Source organism: Carcharhinus amblyrhynchos, chromosome 1, assembly GCF_965287045.1.
Source record: "Carcharhinus amblyrhynchos chromosome 1, sCarAmb.v2.hapA, whole genome shotgun sequence".
Lineage (NCBI taxonomy): Eukaryota > Metazoa > Chordata > Chondrichthyes > Carcharhiniformes > Carcharhinidae > Carcharhinus > Carcharhinus amblyrhynchos.
The window spans coordinates 157369854-157388360 of NC_137324.1; the positions used below are offsets into that span (position 1 = coordinate 157369854).

Below are 18507 nucleotides of genomic sequence, written 5' to 3' on the forward strand. Positions count from 1 at the left end.
ATAAAACATAAATTAAAGACTCATCTCGGGAAGTTCTTCACACAAAGGACAGATTTCCAGACAGTTCAGTGGAGACAAAAATCTTAGAGTCACTTAACAAATGATTAGATACAGCAGTGGGAGACTGCAGATTTTTTTTTGTGATTCTTCCTCCCTCCCAGCATGTTACCTCAGGCTTCACTTGATTGTAAGCAATCAAATAGGCATCCGATTTCGTCCTGAGCTGAGCTTTCAATTCCATATCGTCTCCACCTCCGTGATATTGCCTGTCTCCTCCACCTGAGCTCATCTGACTTTACACCCTCACCATGATTTTGTTAACTCCAAACGTTTCCAATGTTCTGAATGGCCCAATTTCCACATTCCATAGACTTGACCTAATCCAAAATTCTGCTGCATGTTTCCTAACTCATACAGAGTCTTAGAACATAGAACATTACAGCGCAGAACAGGCCCTTCGGCCCACGATGTTGCGCCGACCAGTTAAAAAACAATGACCCTCTAACCTAAACCAATCCCTTTTCATCCATAAACCTATCCACGGATCTCTTAAACGCCCCCAAACTAGACGCATTTACAACTGCAGCAGGCAGAGCATTCCAATCCCTCACCACCCTCTGGGTAAAGAACCTACCCCTGACATCTGTCCTATAACTACCCCCCCCTTAATTTAAAGCCATGCCCCCTCATGCTAGCTTTCTCCATCCGAGGAAAAAGGCTATCACTATCCACCCTATCCAAACCTCTAATCATCTTATATGTTTCAATAAGATCCCCTCTTAGCCACCTTCTTTCTAGCGAAAACAACCCCAAATCCCTCAGTCTCTCCTCATAGGACCTCCCCTCCATACCAGGCAACATCCTGGTAAACCTCCTCTGCACCCTCTCCAAAGCCTCCACATCCTTCCTGTAATGTGGGGACCAGAACTGCACACAATGCTCCAAGTGCGGCTGCACCAGAGTAGTGTACAGTTGCATCATGACGCTGCGACTCCTAAATTCAATCCCCCTACCAATAAACGCCAAGACACCGTATGCCTTCTTAACAACCTTACCTGCTTGATTCCCAACTTTCAGGGATCTATGTACACATACACCTAGATCCCTCTGTTCATCCACACTATTCAGAGTCCTCCCGTTAGCCCTATACTCGACACATCTGTTATTCCTACCAAAGTGAATTACCTCACACTTCTCCGCATTAAACTCCATCCGCCACCTCTCGGCCCAGCTCTGCAACCTGTCTAAGTCTCCCTGCAAACTATGACACCCTTCCTCACAATCTACCACACCTCCGACTTTGGTGTCATCAGTAAATTTACTAATCCACCCAACTATACCCTCATCCAGATCATTAATAAAAATTACAAACAGCAGTGGCCCCAAAACAGATCCCTGAGGCACACCACTCGTAACTGAACTCCATGACGAATATTTACCATCAACCACCACCCTCTGTCTCCTATCTGCTAGCCAATTCCTGATCCAATTTCCTAGATTACCCTCAATCCCATACATCTGCATTTTCTGCAGAAGCCTACCATGGTGAACCTTATCAAACGCCTTACTAAAATCCATATATACCACATCAACTGCCTTACCCCCATCCACCTCTTTGGTCACTTTCTCAAAAAACTCAATAAGGTTAGTAAGGCACGACCTACCCCCTACAAAACCATGCTGACTATCTCCAATCAATTCATTACTCTCCAAATAACTATAAATCCTATCCCTAATAATTTTTTCTAAAATCTTGCCCACAACAGAAGTAAGACTCACCGGTCTATAATTCCCGGGGAAGTCTCTGTTCCCCTTCTTAAACAATGGGACAACATTCGCTATCCTCCAATCATCCGGTACTATACCTGAGACCAATGACGACCTGAAGATCAGAGCCAGAGGCTCTGCAATCACCTCTCTTGCCTCCCAGAGAATCCTAGGGTAAATCCCGTCCGGACCAGGGGACTTATCTATTTTCAAACCCTCAAGAACATCCAGCACATCCCCCTTATCAACTGCAATACTGTCTAGTTTACACCCCTGCAACCCAGTGTTTTCCTCAGCTACATTCATGTCCCCCTGCGTGAACACCGAAGAGAAATATTGGTTCAATGCCTCTCCAATCTCTTCCGGTTCCACACACAACTTCCCTCTGCTGTCTGTAACTGGCCCTAATCTTGCCCTAACCAACCTTCTGTTCTTAACATACCTGTAGAACGCCTTAGGATCAAGGAGAATCCTATCAGCCAAAGTCTTCTCATGTCCTCTTTTAGCCCTTCTTAACTCACTCTTCAACTCCCTCCTAGCCAATCTAAAGCTTTCTAGTGCACTACCTGAGCCCTCAAGTCTCATCCGAACATAAGCCTCCTTTTTCTTTTTAACCAACGAATCAACTTTTTTAGTGCACCATGGTTCCCTAGCTCTACCAATTCCTCCTTGCCTGACAGGGACATACCTATCAAGGACTCACAGTAGCTGCTCCTTGAAAAAACTCCACATTTCGGACATTCCCAGTCCCTGTAGTCTCCTAGTCCAACCTATGCTTCCTAATTCTCTCCTAATAGCCTCATAATTACCCTTCCCCCAGCTAAAACTACTGACCAGACGTTCATGCCTATCCCTTTCCATCACTAAGGTGAACGTAACCGAATTGTGGTCACTATCACCAAAATGCACACCAACTTCCAAGTCTAGCACCTGGTCTGGCTCATTTCCCAGCACCAAATTCAATATAGCCTCACCTCTAGTTGGCCTATCTACATACTGAGTCAAAAAACCTTCCTGCACGCTTTGTACAAAAACTGACCCCTCTAACGAGCTACAGCTATAGCAATTCCAATCAATATTAGTAAAGTTAAAGTCCCCCATAACAATTACCCTATTACTTTCACTCCTAACCAGGATCGTCTCCACAATCCTTTCCTCAACCTCTCTAGAACTTTTAGGAGGTCTATAAAAGACTCCCAACAGGGTGACCTCTCCTCTCCTATTTCTAATCTCCGCCCATACTACCTCAACAGACAATTCCTCATCAAACTTCCTCTCTGACACTGTGATACAGTCCTTGACTAATAATGCTACCCCTCCCCCCCTTCTACCTCCTTCTCTACTCCGACTAAAGCATTTGAACCCTGGAACCTGCAACAACCATTCCTGACCCTGCTCTATCCATGTCTCTGAAATGGCCACAACATCAAAGTCCCAGGTACTGATCCACGCTGCAAGTTCATCCACTTTATTGTGAATACTCCTCGCATTAAAGTATACGCATTTCAAACCCTGCTCCGCCCCACCCCCACGATGCCGTGCATTGCAGTCCCCATCTATGCCCCCCTCACTTTCACCCCCTCTACTCAGGATCCCACCCCCCCTCCAAATCAGTTTAAACCTCCCTGCATAGCCTTTGCAAATTTACCCCCCAGGATATTGGTCCCCCTCTGATTCAGGTGTAGACCATCACTCTTATAGAGGTCCCACCTTCCCCAGAATGAGCCCCAATTGCTCAAGTACCTGAACCCCTCCCTCCTGCACCATCCCCTCAGCCACGAGTTCAAACTTTCCCTCTCTCTATTCCGCTCTAAACTATCCCGTGGCACAGGCAAGAGTCCGGAGATAACCACTCTTTCTGACTTGGCCTTTAGTTTCCACCCCAACTCCATAAATTTCTGCTTAATAGCCCCTTCCCTTAACCCCCCTATGTCATGCGTCCCCACATGAACTATAACTTGGGGTTGATCTCCCTCTCCCCTAAGAGTCCTAAATACCCTTTCCGATACATCCCGGACCCCAGCCCCTGGGAGGCAACACACCAGCCCTGAGTCCCTACCATTACTTCCGACTCTCCTATCCGTCCCCCTAACTGTGGAGTCCCCAGTCACCAGGCCCAATCTTTTACATCCCCTAACCACCTGAGCTTTCACAATAGGCTCACCCCCAGAGACCTGCTCCCTTCGGGTATCTCCAGTTGATTCCTCCTCAACTGTAGCCTCCAGGACCGAAAACCTATTTTGGAGGGGAACAGCCCCAGGGGATTGTCCCCCCAATTGCTTCTTTCCCCTCTTCCTGTCATTTACCCAAGACTCATTTCTAGGAGTGACTATCTCCTTATAACTCCTATCGATGTCCGCCTCCGCCTCCCGAATTATGTGGAGTTCCTCTAATTCCACCTCCAGCTCCTTTACACGCTCCTCCAGAAGCTGCAATCGAACACACTTCCTACAGGTAAAATCACCAGAAACATTACTGGAGTCCCTCACCACATACATCCCACAGGAGATGCAGCTTACTGCCTGAACTGCCATCCCTGAAACAATTACCAGCAGAAAAAAAACAAAAAAAAACAAAACTTCCCACACACTTATAATTAGGTTAGAGGAGGTGGGAGGGTGGGATTCTCTACCAGTGTAGAGGATCGGGTATCCTCTCTGCGCTAATTTAAAGGGTCAGGGACCCAAGGAAAAAAAAACTACAACTACCGGTAAGCGTCCTAGTGACGACTTCCGGTTTCTAACTAATTTTTAAAAAACCGCCGATACTCGCGACTTTAAACTAGAAATAAAAAGTTAAAAAATATAAACAGAAAATGTACCTTTCTTGCGGCCTCCTCACACGCCCAAAAATCGCTGCCTCTCGATGCTGCTCCTCAGGAACAATGAGAAATTGTTCATGCATCACCCATCATTGATCTGCCATTGAGCTCCCAGTCTGCTAATGCTTAAATTTTAGCATGTCATCCTCGTATTACATAGGCACAGGAGTATTAAATGTCTGTTTCACCATTAAACTAGATCATGATAATCTATACTTTAATTCAATTTACCTGCAATATAAGTCCAAGTTACTATTGATGAATTAAGGTAGGCTGAATCACCTTGCTCATCTTCAATCATGATACTTTGTGTATTTCTTGGGCCTATTTCTCCTTCCCTTTGGCTTATTTTTCTCTTTCATTCAATTTAAATGATTACATTTTGTACTAAAGTCCATAGATCATATGTTGTCAGGTTGAATTCATTAAATTCTCAATCATTTAAATTAGTGCATTAGATCATTCATTTTTATTCTGTAAATTAAGGAGACCTCCATTTTGCAACTTATTGTAATTTTGTATGCTGAAATATTCATAATTTTGTAACCTTTTATGGTTTTATGCTTCATTTAATGATCATTAAAATAAAACAATCTTAAAACAAAAATAATATTGCAACCCTGTCACAATTAAGTTCATGCTCTCGTTGTAAATGAAAGCAGTTGTTACTAATTGGAGAAAAGTTGAGGTATTATTCTTATAGACATAAGAACGCAGGAGTAGGACATCTGGCCCCTCGAGTTGCTCCTCCATTTAATAAGGTCGTGGCTGATCTTTTCCACTTACCTGCCCACTCATCATAACCCTTAATTTCTTTACTGTTCATAAATCTTTCTAGCTTTGCCTCAAAAACATTCAAAGAGGTCGCCTCAACTACTTCACTGGGCAGGAAATTCCACCTATTCACAACCCTTTGGGTGAAGAAGTTCCTCCCCAACTCAGCCCTAATTCTGCTCCCCCTTATTTTGAGGCTATGCTTCCTAGCTCTAGTTTAATCTGCCAGTGGAAACAACCTCCTTCCTTTTATCTTATTTAGTCCCTTCATAATTTTATGTTTCTATAAAATCCCCCCTTATTTTTCTAAATTCCAATGAGTATATTCCCAGTCTTCTAAGTCTCTCGTCATAAGCCAACCCTTTCAACTCCAGAATCAACATAGTGAATCTTCTCTGCACCCCCTCCAGATCCAGTACGTCCTTTCTCAAATAAGGAGATCAAAACTGTACACATACTCTAGCTGTGGCCTCACCAGCACCTTATAAAGCTGCATCATTACCTCCCTGTTTTTAAACTCCATCCTTCTAACAATGAAGGACAAAATTCCATTTGCCTTCTTAATTATCTGCTGCACCTGCAAACCAACTTCTTGCAATTCATGCAGGAGAATATCCAGGACCCTCTGCACAGCAGCATGCTGCGATGTTTTAGCACTTAAATAATAGTCCAATTTGCTGTTAATCATAGTAAAATGGATGACCACACACTTACCAACATTGTAATCCATCTGCCAGACTCTTGCCCACTCAAAATATCTATGTCCCTCTGTAAACTTTCAGTGTCTTCTGCATACTTTGCTCTACCACTCACCTTAGAACATAGAACATTACAGCGCAGAACAGGCCCTTCGGCCCACGATGTTGCGCCGACCAGTTACAAAACAATGACCCACTAACCTAAACCAATCCCTTCTCGTCCATAAACCTATCCACGGATCTCTTAAACGCCCCCAAACTAGGTGCATTTACAACTGCAGCAGGCAGGGCATTCCAATCCCTCACCACCCTCTGGGTAAAGAACCTACCCCTGACATCTGTCCTATAACTACCACCCCTTAATTTAAAGCCATGCCCCCTCGTGCTAGATTTCTCCATCAGAGGAAAAAGGCTATTACTATCCACCCTATCTAAACCTCTAATCATCTTATATGTTTCAGTGTCATCTGTGAAGTTAGTGTCATCTGTGAAGTTTGACACACTACACTTGGTCCCAACTCCACATCATCTATGTAAATTGTAAACAATTACAGTCCTAACACTAGGACTGAGGCACATCACTAGTCACTGATCGCCAACCAAAAAAACACTCATTTATCCCCACTCTTTACTTTCTGTTAGTTAACCAATCCTCTATCCATGCGAATACATTACCTGTAACGCCGTGCACCTTTATCTTATGCAGCAGCCTTTTGTGTGACACCTTGTTGAATGTCTTCCAGAAATCCAAATAAACCATATCTATTGGTTCCCTGTTGTCCACTGCACTCAATGTCCTCAGAGTATTCCAGTAAATTAGTTAAACATGACCTACCTTTCATGAACCCATGTTGCATCATTTCGATGGGACAATTTCTATCCAGATGTCTCAGTATTTCTTCCTTGATAGATTCAAGCATTTCTCCTACTACAGAAATTAAGCAAACTAGCCTATAGTTACCTGTCTTTGGTCTACCTCCTTTTTTAAACATTGGCATCACATTTGCTGTTTTCCAGTCTGCCAGAGCCACCCCAGAGTCCAGTGAATTTTGGCCTTATGCATTTTCTATTTCCCCCTCCATTTCTTTTAGTACCCTGGGATGCATGCCATCAGGGCCAGGAGACTTGTCTACCTTTAGCCCCATTAGCTTGCCCAATACCATCACTTTATTGATGGTGATCATTTCTAGATCCTCACCTGCCATTGCCTCTTTGTCATCAATTTTTGATATGTTATTTCTGTTTTCGACTGTGAAGACCGACACAAAATACCTATTCAATGACTCAGTCATTTTCTCATTTCTCATTATTAAATGCCCCCTCTCATCCTCTACAGGACAATGTTTACTTTAGCTACTCTTTCTCATTTTATATATTTGTAGAAACCTTCGCTATCTGTTTTGATATTCTGAGCTAGTTTATAATAGTCTCATAATCTATCTTATTTTTCTTTATAGCTTTTTCATGGCTTGGTGTTGACCTTTAAAGATTTCCCACTCTTCTAGTTTTCCACTAATCTTTGCCACTTTGTATGCATTTTCTTTAATTTTGATATCCTCCTTTATTTCCTGAGATATCCATGGTTGATTATCCTCTTCCTACTATCCTTCCTATTGCTGAGTACTGTGAAAAATTGCTTTGAAAGTCCTCCACTGTTCCTCAATTATCCCACCATAAAGTCTTTGCTCCCAGTCTACCTTAGCCAACTCCTCCCTCATCCTTGCGTTTAAGCACAAGACACTGGTATTGAATTTTACCTTCTCATGCTCCATCCATATTTTAAATTCAACCATACTGCGATTGCTCCTTCTGAGAGGATCCCTAACTGTGAGATCATTAATTATTCCTGTCTCATTACACCAGACCAGATCTAGGATAGCTTGCTCCTTCGTAGATTCCGTTACATGCTATTCGAGGAAACTATCGTGAATACATTCTACGAACTCCTCCCCAAGGCTGTCTTGACCAACCTGCTTTGACCAGTCGACATGTAGATTGAAATCCCCCAGAATAATTGCTGCACCATTTCTACATGCAACAATTACTTCTTTGTTTATTGCTCGCCCCACTGTGATGTTATTTGGTGGTTGAAAGACAACGCCTATCAGTGACTTTTCCTCATTATTTCTAATTTTTACCCAAATGGATTCAACCCTTTTCTCCATAGAACCTATATCATCTTTCACTATTGCCCTGATGTTATCCTTAAAAATCAGAGCTACGCCACTTCCGTTAGCTTCTTGTCTGCCCTTCCAAATAGTCTGATACCCCTGGATATTTAATACCCAGTCATGACTACCCTGCAAATATGGCCAGTATTTTACAATCCTGCTCGGGTGAGGCTTGTAAAATCTGGCCGAGGCTAATGGGAAATTCTGTTCTGTGACCCTCTCCCGTCCTGATTCTGAAGTGGGCATGGCGGTAAAATTCTGGCCCATGTCTCTGTAATGGCCATTAAATCATATTCATGATGATTTGCGCCATCAACTCATTTACCTTGTTTTGAATGCTATGAGCATTTAAGTGAAGTGCCTTTACGCTAGTTTTTATAACTTTTTGAATCCTAGCATCTGTGTTAGTAGCATCTCCTGAGTGCTCCTTCCTTTTAACTCTTTTCATAATTTTCCATGTGGTTGAAACCTCCTCCCCATGTGCTAACCTACTGCTTTGCTTCTCATTAACCATTACGCTTCCCGTAGTTCTACCCTTCCCTCCTCCCCTTGCTAGTTTCAAGTCCTTGTGACCACCCTAGTTATCCTTTCTGCTAGAACACTGATCTCAGTTTGGTTCAGGTGAAGACTGTCCCAGTGGTACAGATCCCTTCTGTTCCATTACTGATGCCAGTGGCCCATGAAATGGAACTCCTCTTTCCCGCACCACTCCTTTTAACCATGTGTTCACTTCCCTAATTTTCTCATCCCTTTGCTAATTCGCATCCAGAGATTATAACCCTTGAGGACCTGTCCTTTAATTTAGTTCCCAGTGCTTGATAATCCCCAAGCAGGTCCTTTTTCCCAGCCTTGCCTATGTTGTTTGTCTCAGTGTTGACCACAACACTTGGATCCTTCCCCTCCCACTCCAATATCCTTTCAAGTTGATCAGAGATGCCCCTCAGCCTGGCACCGGGCAGGCAACATACCATGCGGGACTCTCGACCCTGCTTACAAAGGATACAATCAATGTCCCTAATTATAGAATCCCTTACAACAGCCACTTGTCTTTTTATTGTCTTATTACAAGGAAGAAAATATGGACAGTGGAAAAGTCCAGGGCAAAACGGTGATTATCCAACACAAAAATTGAACAATAAAAACCCATTCCTCGTGGGGTCTGCAGAATTAATTATAAACTTTTTGGTACTGACAATGTGACAAAGGATGCTAAAGCACCTTGTGCATCATATACTCATATATTTTGTTGGGTAGAGCCGTAGGACAAGATATAATAGATCAGGGTTTAAAGAATACTAGAAAAACTGATTGTGTTGAACAGGAAAAGAATATTTTGTTTAGAGCCTAACTTTCCAAAATGGCTTCTTGGTGTAATACTATCCCTCACGGTCGAATAAATGAAGGGATGCAACAAAATAGTGGCATGCGTGGAGAAATCTACTGGAAAGCATAAGAATTGGAAATAAGAAAGTGTAGCTTGAGTTACAGAAATGGGTCAGACAATGAATTCAGGCTGAGGGAATGTTCACAGTGTGGAAAGGGCCTCAGGATATACCGAGGATATAACAGTAGTAGCCCGGCAATACTTTAATGGATAGAGGTACATTCTGACTTGATGACACAATAGAATGGAGAATGTAGATCCATCTCGAGGTGTTTGTTGCTGCCAACAAATTAGAGGATAAAGCCACAACACAACTGTCTCTGATGAAGGGTCATCCAGGATCGCGGCGTTGCCTCTATTCTCCCTCTCTCCAAAGATATTGCCAGACCTGCTGAAATTTTCCAGCATTTTCTGTTTTTGATTCAGATTCCAGCATCTGCGGTATTTTGCCTTTATCTTAGAGGGTAAAGCTATATGGATGGCGAAAGAGTTAGACAATTATAGAGAATTTGGTGTGTATTCAGAGGTCACAGATAGGGGCCAGCCAGCATTGTCCCATAGATGGACCTGCACAGAAAAGATCCTGCTGGATGGAACTTGTAAGGCCAAGGTTAGTCTAGTGGCCTGGGGTTTTGAAGAATAGTTGGTGATAAAGAAATCAGTGTGAATCCACCTACAGTGAGAAAGGTAATTTTCTTGGGAATATAAATCAGTAGACATAAGCGCTGCATTTCGGCAGGGAAATCACTCCAAAGGAATTTTCTCTGACACTATTTCCTGCCCTCCCATGAAGGCGCCAGATGTAGAAGGTAGACTTTACAAATTAAATAAAATGCGTCTCTGGTTTGAAAGGTGCTTCCAGAGTTAGATCAGTTTGCTTGTCTCCAGTCATGTTTTATTGGTACCATAGCGGGCATCATTATGATGCATGTTGATAATTTCCTTTAAGGTAGTACCAGCAAGTTTTAAATCAGTGTTATTGACAAGATTAGAATAGAATTTAAGCTTGGGAATGTGGCCTTTAAATGTGTTGGGTTGGAAATAAGGCAGTATGGGTCTGATGTTACTTTGCATCAACAATCTTACTTAAAAAGTGTTAACAGTCATCACAGTCAATTGTGCCTGATCTCCAGAAAAAGATGCAGATGCTTCCAAAGCTCAGATGGAGCAGCTGTGAAGTCTAATTGGATAATTGAATTGACTTTGGCATGTGGGCAAAGTGAGATACAATTTTGATGACTTAGAACTGAATGCTCTAATGAAACGTCCAAAGGTTGAGAACATTCTGTGGGCAAACAAAACATTTTTAAAAATGTTTTATGTGGAGAAATGCGTGCTGAACTTTCCATTTTTGGGTGAACCTAGGAATAACAAAAAGATTGTTTTAGTGATGCCTCCCATGCAAACCTTTGTGATGGGTTTTCAAGAGCAGTTGATTTTATAATATTGTTTACAGGAGAAAGTGGGAAATGTTGCTTCTTACTTGGTAAGCCAAGAAATTAAGGAGTATAATAAAAAATACCCTGGCTGCTGAAACTATTGGGACTTACCAAGACAATTGATAGGGCATTATTTTTATCAGAGATATTAGGAGAAATTCTACATCGTGAGAATGCCAAAAAAACCATGCCAATAGAATATTATACACACAATTGTTTCCTTTGGGATGATGCACATTCTGTAAAGTGTGTGAATGAGAAAAGATTAAGAATTGATATTGCAAATCTGAAACAAAGGTTGGAGAAAAGGACATCTCCAAAACTTAAATGGGTAGTTACAAGCCAGTTACTGTCTGGTTGCTTTAGCAAAAGGAAAGCTTCTGGTGAGAAGTTATTGAGATGTTTAGAAGAAGTTCAGTTCGTGATGTAAGTCTTGAGGATATATCATTTATTTCTCCTCTTCAGTTTTTTAAAAAATTTTGTCTGTAAGTATGTACTTGTTCATTTTTTTTTCTTAAGAAAGAAGGGAATTTGTTAAGTTTAAGTTTATTCATTAGTGTCTCAAGTGGGTTTGCATTAACATTGTAATGAAGTGACTGTGAAATTCCCCGAGTCGCCACACTTTGGTGTCTTTTTGGGTACACTGAGGGAGAATTTAGCACGGACAGTGCCCTAACCAGCATGTCTTTTGGATGGTGGAAGGAAACCCACACAGGCACGGGGAAGATGTGCAGAGTTCCACAGACAGTGACCCAACCTGGGAATGGAACCTGGGTCCCTGGCACTGTGAAGCAGCAGTGATGTTGTAATCGTGTAAAAATGAAGTGTGTGCTCGAGTCATGATTGTGAGCAGCTGTCACTAATTGGGGAAAAGATAGAGCGTTATTCTTAAGTATGTGTAAGAATTGGTTTCCACCTGTGGCTGAGGGGAGGGGAAGGGTGGGTGTGTCTGTGTCCTCTGGGTTTTGTGAATAAACCTATGTAGAGGAAAGATTAGCTTCAGATTCCTTCTCTACTCTGTGCAGTGAGATAATACATCTATTAAGTATGTTTTAAATTCTGATCCTCTGTTCCATTTGTATCATAATTTAGCACCTGTTGCCATAATGAGTTTTCAATAAATCAGCTATCTATTTTCACCTTTTATCCTGTTTTTGCTGAGAATATAGCTTGTGCCAGATTAAAGCTGAGTGCCAAATGTCCTTGGGTACCTTCTGTAAACAATTGTGATTATGGATAATGAATGTTGGTGGGCTGTTTGACCATGAAACAAGTTAAATCTAATTCCAACAAATCTAATAAATCCAGCAAGTATTGGTAACCTTTGCTTTACTGCCCTCCACTGTTATAGTGAAATATTTCAGTTGCACTTTAATACTTCATACAATGACAAACAAAATGGAGGTGATTTCTCTCAGAACTTGTAGAGCAGGATGGGACCTGTGATATTCCCAGCTGCTACAGATCAGTACACCATGTAATCATTTACCCACTTAGTTCTTGGGAGAAATCTTGCATTTAAAAAAATACATTCTAAATTGCTTTCATTTTTCTCTCCGCAGTTGATAGAAATAATTAATTGAAGGAATGCACTGGTGTTTGAAGAGAGACTGTCGGAATATTATATGACGCAACGGGAGGCTGAAACTATTGAACAAATGGAACAGCTTGGATTCACGCTTGTTATTCTCTTGCCATTAATAAAAACAAATTTTGGAATAAGAGAAACATGTTCCTCACACAATGTCAACATTGTAACACTGTTAATTGTGAAAAGAACCATCTGTTACTAAATGAAATGTTCTAGTGGTAAATAATAAATCCAGTGGAAGGTCTCATTCAATAATGCACTTGATCATTTTTATACCTTAATCAGTTTTTTGTACATACCTGTTGCTTCAGGCTGCTAATAGTTTTTGCTTCTCTTTTTGTAATTCTTCCTGCATAGATCCTGACCTTCTACCTATGATGCACATTTCCTAATCAAGCAGAAATGTGACTATTTGATTTTTGTTCCCAATATTATGATAAGAACATAAGAACATAAGAAATAGGAGCAGGAGTAGGCCATCTAGCCCTTCGAGCCTGCCCCGCCATTCAATAAGATCATGGCTGATCTGTTGTGGCTCAGTTCCACTTTCCCGCCCTCTCCCCATAACCCTTAATCCCCTCTCTTATCAAGAACCCATCAACCTGCTTCTTAAAAATATTTAGCGAGGCAGCCTCCACCACTTCAACGGGCAGAGAATTCCAGAGATTCACCACCCTTTGAGTGAAGAAGTTCCTCCTCAACTCCGTTCTAAACCGCCTCCCCTTTATCTTGAGGCTGTGCCCCCTAGTCCTACTGTCTTTTTTGAGCGGGAAGAGTCTCTCCACCTCTATCCTATCCATCCCATTCATCATCTTATACGCCTCAATGAGATCTCCCCTCATTCTTCTAAACTCTAACGAGTACAAGCCTAGTTTATTCAGCCTCTCCTCATAGCTCAATCCCCTCAACTCCGGTATCAGCCTAGTAAACCTCCTCTGCACTCCCTCCAGGGCCAAAATATCCTTGCGCAGGTGCGGCGCCCAAAACTGCACACAGTACTCCAGCTGCGGCCTCACCAATGCCCTATACAGCTGCAGCAAGACCTCCCTACTTCTATATTCAATCCCCCTCGCTATGAAAGCCAGCATCCCATTCGCCTTCCTGACCACCTGCTGCACCTGCAAGCTGGGTTTTTGCGACTCATGCACAAGGACCCCGAGGTCCCTCTGCACCGTCGCCTGCTGCAGTTTTTCGCCACGTAAGTAATAGTCCTTCCTACCATTCTTCCTACCAAAGTGGACCACCTCACACTTGCCAACATTAAATTCCATTTGCCATTTCCTGGCCCATTCGCCCAGCCTATCTAGATCCTTCTGCAGACTCTCCACACCCTCCGCACAATTTGCCTTTCCCCCAATCTTGGTGTCATCAGCAAATTTCGACACCCTGCACTCGGTTCCCTCCTCCAGATCATCTATATAAATGGTAAATAGCTGAGGCCCCAGCACCGACCCCTGGGGCACCCCACTAGTCACCAACCGCCAATCCGAATAGCACCCATTGACCCCCACTCTCTGCCTCCTATTTGACAACCAATCCTCTATCCACGCTAACACCCTACCCCCAACTCCATGTCCCCTGACCTTCTGCAATAACCTCTTGTGAGGTACCTTGTCAAACGCCTTCTGAAAATCCAGAAAGACCACATCCACCGGCTCTCCTCTATCCACTGCCCTAGACACATCCTCATAGAACTCCAGTAAATTTGTCAGACACGACTTCCCTTTAATGAAACCGTGTTGCGTCCGCCCTATCAAGCAATTCCCTTCAAGATGCCTTGCAATTTCCTCCTTAATGACGGATTCTAACATTTTACCTACCACAGACGTTAAACTAACCGGCCTATAATTCCCCGCCTTTTGCCTGGCACCCTTCTTAAACAGTGGCGTAACATTAGCCGTTTTCCAATCTTCCGGCACTTCCCCGGAATCCAGCGACGTCTGGAAAATAACCACCAAGGCATCCACTATAACCTCCGCCATTTCTTTCAGAACCCTCGGATGCATTCCATCCGGTCCTGGGGACTTGTCCACAATCAGCCCCTCCAGTCTGTCGAGCACCTCCTCTCTAGTAACAGTAATGTCATTAAGACCCTCCATTCCTACCACCTTTCCATCGCTAACACCCGGCAAATTATTCACGTCCTCCTCCGTGAAGACAGAAACAAAAAAGTTATTCAAGACCTTAGCCATATCCCCATCCCCTACCACTAGCTCCCCTTTCTCATCCTCTAAAGGACCAACGTTCACCCTAGCCAGCCTCTTCCTTTTTATATATTTATAAAAACTCTTGCTATCCTTTTTTATATTAAGTGCTAGCCCAGCCTCATAGCTTCTCCTACCCTCCTTTATCAACTTCTTTGTCAATCTTTGTTGACATTTAAACCTTTCCCAATCCTCTTCTCGCCCACTGCTCTTAGCTACTCTAAATTCCTCCGCTTTTAATTTAACACTTTCCTTCACCTCCTTCGTTATCCACGGCTTATTACCTCTCTTCCTACTGTCCTTTTTAACCATCGGAATAAATTTCTGCTGAGCACCAAGAAAGATCTCCTTAAAGATCCTCCACTGCTCCTCAGCAGACCTACCTTCCAACGCACTCCCCCAGTCCACATTCGCCAATTCTTCTCTCATCCTACCATACTCCCCTCTATTCAAACAAAGGACGCGTGTCCGGGAACCCACTTTCTCCTCCTCCATCTGCACCAGAAACTCCACCATACAATGATCACTCTCTCCGAGAGGATCCTTCACCGCAAGGTCCCTAATTCTACCCGCCTCATTACATAGCACCAGATCCAAGATAGCTCGCTCCCTCGTCGGCTCCAACACACACTGATCAAGGAAATTATCCCGGCAGCATTCCAAGAACAACTCCTCGAGCCCACCTCGTCCAACATGGGTCGACCAATCAATATGCAGATTGAAATCTCCCATAACTACTGCCGTCCCATTCCTGCACGCCGCACTTATTTGCGTGTTAACAGCCCACCCCACCTCCAGATCATTATTCGGGGGCCTATAGACGACACCCACCAGCGTCTTCCTCCCTTTGCTGTTCCTAATCTCCACCCACAACGATTCCACGTTCTGCTCTTTGGCTCCGATATCATCCCTTGCTACCACCTTGATACTATCCTTAATCAGCAGAGCTACGCCACCCCCTCTTTCCTCCTGCCTATCCTTCCTAAACACTTGATAGCCCTGTACATTCATCTCCCAGTCCCTGTCACCTTGCAGCCACGTCTCTGTAATGGCCACCAGATCGTATCCATTTGTGTCGATCTGTGCCACCAGCTCATCCACTTTATTCCGAATGCTTCGTGCATTCAGATAAAGCGCTTTCATCCCAGCCTTCACCTGGACCCTATTTGCCGTAACGCCACCAATTGGGACATCCTTGGCCTCTTCCCTTACCTGTACCCTATCCTTAACTTTAGACCTCGTAGCGTCACCTACCCTTGCACCCTCCCCCCCCCCCCAATTAGTTTAAAGCCCTGTCTACAGTCCTCTTTACTCGATTCGCCAACACTCTGGTCCCAGCACGATTCAGACCAACCCCATCCCGCCCGAACAAGTCCCACCTACCCCAATACTGGTGCCAATGCCCCATAAATTCGAACCCATTCCTCCCACACCAATCCCTGAGCCACCCATTCACTTCCTTTATCCTGTCAACCCTACGCCCGTCTGCACTCAGTTCAGGCAGTAGCCCAGAGACGACCACCTTGTCGGTTCTACTTTTTAATTCCATTCCCAGCTTCTCATACTCCCTCCCCAGATCCTCAGTCCGCACTTTGCCTACGTCGCCGGCACCCACATGTACTACAACGACCGGGTTCTCACCCTCCCACTCCAGGTTCCTCTGCAGCCCAGCTGCGACATCCTGTACCCGAGCACCAGGCAGACAACACACCCTTGTGTGCACTTTGTCATTGTGACAAAGGACAGTGTCAATACTCTTCACCCCACTATCTCCAATCACTACTACGTTCCTTTTCCCCTTCTCTTTGCCTATGTCCTGCTGCATCACTGTACCGTGTGCAGTTTGCTCACCAACCTCACCTGCCTCGTCCTCTTCCAGACTGGAAGCAAGAACCTCAAACCTGTTATGCAGATTAAGAGGCTGAGGCTTCCGCTCCTCACCCCCCTTCCTCCTCCCAGCAGCCCCCTTTTGTCCCTGACCCTTAGATTTAGCCAGTCTAGGGGCACCCTCTCTCCCGCTGATGAGCCTCAGTGTCTGTAGCTCAGAGGCCAGCTCATCCACCTTGAGCTGGAGCTCCTCCAGCAACCTGCACTTACTGCAGACATGGTCACTGGGAAGGACCCTGGGGTCCGCCAGTTCCCACATCATACAGAAACCACACATCACATGCCCCTCCATTATTCACTGTAATTTTTTATGGGGAAAAAAATTTTTTCCTTGTTTCTTGCTGTAGTAGTTTTGAAAAAATTTTTTTTTTCCTTGTTTTTTTTCAAACGAACTCACCTGGCCTTTTTTCCCTCCAGCCCTTTTTGATATTAAGCCCTATTAACTCACTCTGCTTCCCACTCACTCCGCTGCCCGCTGTCTACACCAGGCCTCCTTTTAAACCTGGCGCTGATTTAAAGCAGGCTGGTCCACAAATGCCTTTTCACCACACCCTCAGAATTCTTAAAGCAGTAAATACAATAAATAAATGCTTTAAACAGTTCTACAAAGAGTAAAGTGCTTTAAACTTATTTTAAACAGGTTTTTAACAGGTAAAATCTTAGCTCTCTCTCTCTGCTCCAGCAAACAATGGAAGATGTGCCATTTAAAAAAAAATTTCTTGTCCCACGAGCAGCGTTCCTGATATCAGGGATTCTTATAAGAGTTAAGCTGACAGTATACAGTTTTGTGCTACCATTTCGAGTAAATTGCTGCCTTACAAGCAGGGAATTATTATAATTCTGGTCAGCATCATTTATTTTGCCTCCTTCATTCAGTCATGGGATGTGAGCATCGTTTATTGGCCATCCATATTTGTTATTAGAAAGTGGTGGTAAGCCACCTTTTTAGGCCGCTAGAGTCTTGTGTGTAGGTGCATCCATAGTGCTGTTAGCGAGGGAGTTCTAGGATTTTAACGCAGCAATAATGAAGTAACAGCTGTATAGTCCCTAGGGAGGATGGTTTGTGACTTTGAGGGGATCTGTCATGGTGTGGTGCTCCCACGCGTCTCATGTTTTCTTCTCGTGGTAAGCTGTTCTAGTAGTCGCTGTATTTATGTTACATTTATCTCACTTAATTGGCCATTCTTCATATTCGAGAAAATACAGTGACAAACTTTTCAACATTGTTGCCTGGCACTTGTGCAACAGATCATCTGCCAATTGTAAAACATGCCCACTATACATCCTGTTGATCAATGGCAACATTTGACAGTTTCCACAATGAACGTCTGATATATCCAGATAACAGTGTTGAACATTAACACCAGTTAGCAATGGCAGGTTGTTTGATTAGGCTTTGCTATCACCCTGTATAATTCTGTCTGCACCCCTATCCAAGCACGCATCTCTTCAGCCAGGAGTTACTGTATAATGATAGGATGTTGCAGCTCTGACCAATTTATTTCGTCCTCATTCCTAACCCAAGCAGATTGAGGTCATATTGGTGCTGGCACCCAGGCTGAAGTGAGGAGCTATAATCAGTTTTAACTAATACTGCAATGAATTTTGGAAGCACTGTTATCCGTTATCTTGTGGTACTATACTGAATATCAAAATAACTGAAAAATGTTCTATTTCTCAGTCTAAGGATTACAAAAATTCACAGAAGAAAGTACAAAACAAAGGCTTGATTTTACCTGCATCATACCTGATGGTATGATACTACTTTGTG

At 43.5% G+C, this 18507-nt stretch overlaps 1 protein-coding gene across 1 annotated transcript in view; it reads left to right on the forward strand.

The window, feature by feature from the left end:
* The window catches only part of ndufc1 (NADH:ubiquinone oxidoreductase subunit C1), a 28612-nt gene extending 15712 nt beyond the window's left edge, over positions 1 to 12900 (forward strand). Inside the window, exon 4 of the mRNA XM_080199836.1 lies at positions 12617 to 12900. The gene's annotated coding sequence lies outside the window, so the exon portion shown is untranslated. The remainder of the gene's footprint in view (positions 1 to 12616) is intronic.
* Positions 12901 to 18507: the final 5607 nt, after the last annotated feature.